This window comes from Nannospalax galili, unplaced genomic scaffold (assembly GCF_000622305.1).
Source record: "Nannospalax galili isolate Female #2095 unplaced genomic scaffold, S.galili_v1.0 scaffold31, whole genome shotgun sequence".
Classification (NCBI taxonomy): Eukaryota; Metazoa; Chordata; class Mammalia; order Rodentia; family Spalacidae; genus Nannospalax; species Nannospalax galili.
Window position 1 is genome coordinate 3,519,387 of NW_008332149.1, and position 3,462 is coordinate 3,522,848.

Consider the following 3,462-nt stretch of genomic DNA (forward strand, 5'->3'; position numbering starts at 1 on the left):
CTCTTTGGTTATACTTTCCTTTTGGATGTTTAAGGCCATACAGTTGGTCCAGATAAACCAATTTATTTTTACTCTTAAGGTTGTTTGAGGATCTGTTCCTTAGGGGTCACATGGACTTGGGAAGAGCCCCTGGTTCCTTTCTTTTACCAGTTCTGCCTATGTGAAGATAAGTCAAAGGTTGTGCTCGACCATGGCTGGCTTCACTTGGAAGCATGGAGGAAGTGGAGATTTATTTCTTATAGTTTGGAAGCCCACATCTGGAGACCTTTGTGCTGTGCTATCCCATAGTAGGAGACTGAAGGGCAAGAAAATCAAAACCACTCTCATGATAACAGCATTGCTCTATCCATGGGGGCAAAGCATCTTTTAAAGGTCCCACCCCTCAGTACTTGCATTGGAATTAAGTTTCCAAACTTTGGAGGACACATTCAAACTATGCATATACATATCAATACACTTATACACATATATTAAGCATACAATACATTATTTGTTCTGTTCCCTAGGGAGCCCTGACTGAAAAGGGCATTTTTTAATGCTCTGATGATACATTTTATTTCTTCTCAAACCAAATGTATAATGAAGGTCCCAGAAAACAGAAATGTAAGTACATGCCTAGAAGGGATGCCCAAAGGGAACAGAAGTGTCAGGTGACCACCCTCCCATCCAAAAGCATCAGGAAGTTGGGGAAGAGAAGAGGATGGCTCCATTTTCTGCCTTCATGAAGTGTTCCTAGGTGATGGAAGTCTAGTGATTTCTCAACACTGCTGTGCCAGCTGCCAGTCTAGCCCTCACCACCTTCAGTGGCTCCCCAAGACTCAGGCCTGGAATGATTCCCTAAGTTCCCAGCCCTTCAGGGATGGCCACCATCTACCATAAAGATGAATCCTTCTTGCCTTAGACCACAGGAAAGCTGTATTTCTACACTCTTACAGCATGGCCACATGGCAACCATGCCTGGTTGAGATTTTTTATTTTAATTTTTTAGAAGCAGCATCTCATTACAGCTTTAACATACTCAATAACAATTTCCAGAGCAAAGATACATCTCTTTCAAAAGTGGCTATAAAATTTTTAGGTTCACAGTTGAATTAATACAGTTATACAATATTGTACTCCGTATAAACCCTATAAGACATAAAATTAAATGAGGTTTTAACCTTTAAAAAAGATCTCCATTTCATTTTAAAATATACTGCTTCTTACAGAAAGACTCATTGTTTTTGCTAATAACACTTAGATGTTGGTGCATGTGTCTCTCGTCTGTATGTATCTGATTATTACTAGTTATGGTTGGTTGCACTCAGATCCTTCGCACCTGTTTATGGATATAAAGTCATCGGGTAGATTTCAATAGTAATGTTTATCACTTCTACTTCTTAAATGACATAAATTTTTATGCTTCCTCCTCAACTATAACTCATTTTTTAAAATTTGTTGATTTGTGTGTGTGTGTATCACACAGAACACCCCAACCATCTTAGTCATCTATATACCCACTTCCTAGATAGCACCCTCCCATAGCCTCCCCCCCCACCCACTAGAGCCCGTATACTCTGTCTTCCCTGCTATTGTCCACTGTGTTGTCAGCACCATGCAGCCATTCCCCACTACTTGTCCATCCGGTGAACCTATTCAGCCTATCTAGAGGTCTTTGTTTTAGGACAGTCAGCTGTTCCTCATCTAGCAGCAATCAGTTGTCAATACTCCTTTAGATAAGACTGGGGTCTGCTGTTCATTTTCCCAGTTCTATGCTGGGTTACTGTCTTGGAGTCCCTTGGTCCCTGGCCAACAACTCAAAGGAAGGTATCACCTGTCTGGCATTGTTGCTTGTTATGTAGCCTTTAGCTATACATATGGACGCTTATGAAATTATATTGGCCCCTTTAATCTTTGGTTATACTTTCTTTTTTGGGTGTTTAAGGCCATAAAGTTGGCCCAGATGGTTGAGATTTTGGTCACAGTTCCTTATCTTCTAGAGTAACTTAGAGGCCCAAGTCTGATGTTAACTTGCAACTTAGTTGAGGTCTGAATTTGAACCAAGAACTAGAAGAAGATGTAGAACAGAGAGACATTCTGCCTGCTTCAGGTAGATTTTGAACAACAGTCTAGGGTTCTCTGAAGTAGTGTTCTCTGTCCATTAAAAAAGAAGGAATAGTTGCCATTGAAATGAGTCTTTAAAAGTCATTAGCTTTCTCAGGAGCTGGTTGATAGTTCAGTTGGTGAACTGCTTACCTTGCACCCCCTCCCAACACACACACACAAAAGCCAGGTGGCATGTGATAATCACTTGTTACTGGGGAAGTGGCAACAGGCAAATCCTTCAAGCCCATCCCCAATCAGCAAGGCCCACACCAAGGAGAGACCCTGTCTCAAAAAACAAAGTAGCTCTCACTTCAGCAGCACATATACTAAAATTGGAATGATACAAAGAAGATTAGCATGGCCCCTGAGCAAGGATGACACGCAAAGTCGTGAAGCATTCCATATTTTTGAAAAGTATCTTTAATAAAGCTGGATACAGTTTGAAAAAAAAATCAAAGTAGACAGAAACTGAGGACTGACACCCAAGGTTGTCCTCTGGCCTCCACATACATACACATGCACATGGACATACATACACATGACGACATACCTACATTCACACACTGACACAGACACACACCCAAAGTCAGTCATTGCCTTATTTCAAGTATGGTCCAAGAGAAATTTTGAAATGTCATTTCCAAGGAACAGAATAGGCAGGTTCCTGTTCTCTATGGGATTTTATTCTGGTGGAGGGACACAGACTGTCAATAAATGAACAGAAGCATGTCGGCAATATATTCAAGCTGACATAACAAAACACCTGAGGTGGGACAGCTTACTGATGATAGAAATGTGTTCTTCATCAGTCTGAAATCAGAACATAGATTTCGTGTCAGGCAAGGGCCCAACTATCATGGATGGTGCCCTCTTACTATATTCCAACCAGGAAGAAGGGGCAGGGAAGCTCTCTGGGACAGCTTCTGTAAGGACTCTGAGTGCATTCGTGAGGGTCCCAGCCTCATGACCCAACCACCTCCCAGAGAACCCCATCTCCTAAGGCCATCCCAGCTGGAAGCCAGTCATTGTGACCATAGCAACATCCCACATTGAAAGTCCTAGAACAAAAATAAGGGGATCTGTGTTACCAGTAAGAAACTGAGCATGGATTAGATTTCATGAGCATATCTGAGAAGCTGATGTTTAGGAAGCCAGATACAGAAGATCCAAAGGAGAAGGAGGAAGGGAGAGAGAAAGGGAGAAAAGGGAGCAAGGAGGAGAGAGGGGGGGAAAAGAGAGACAGAGAGAAGAAGGAAGGAAAGGAGAGAGGAGGGGGAGAGAGGGAGGGAGAGAGGGAGGGAGGGACGGAGGGAGGAAGGAAGGCAGGCAAGGAGGGAGGAAGGGTAGGAGAGAGAGACTGACTGCAGTAGATCATAA

At 42.6% G+C, this 3,462-nt stretch overlaps 1 non-coding gene across 1 annotated transcript; it reads left to right on the plus strand.

The window, feature by feature from the left end:
- Positions 1 to 2,387: 2,387 nt before the first annotated feature.
- Positions 2,388 to 2,494, plus strand: LOC115069332. Its single transcript, XR_003848604.1, has one exon. It is a non-coding gene; the product is annotated as a U6 spliceosomal RNA (small nuclear RNA).
- Positions 2,495 to 3,462: the final 968 nt, after the last annotated feature.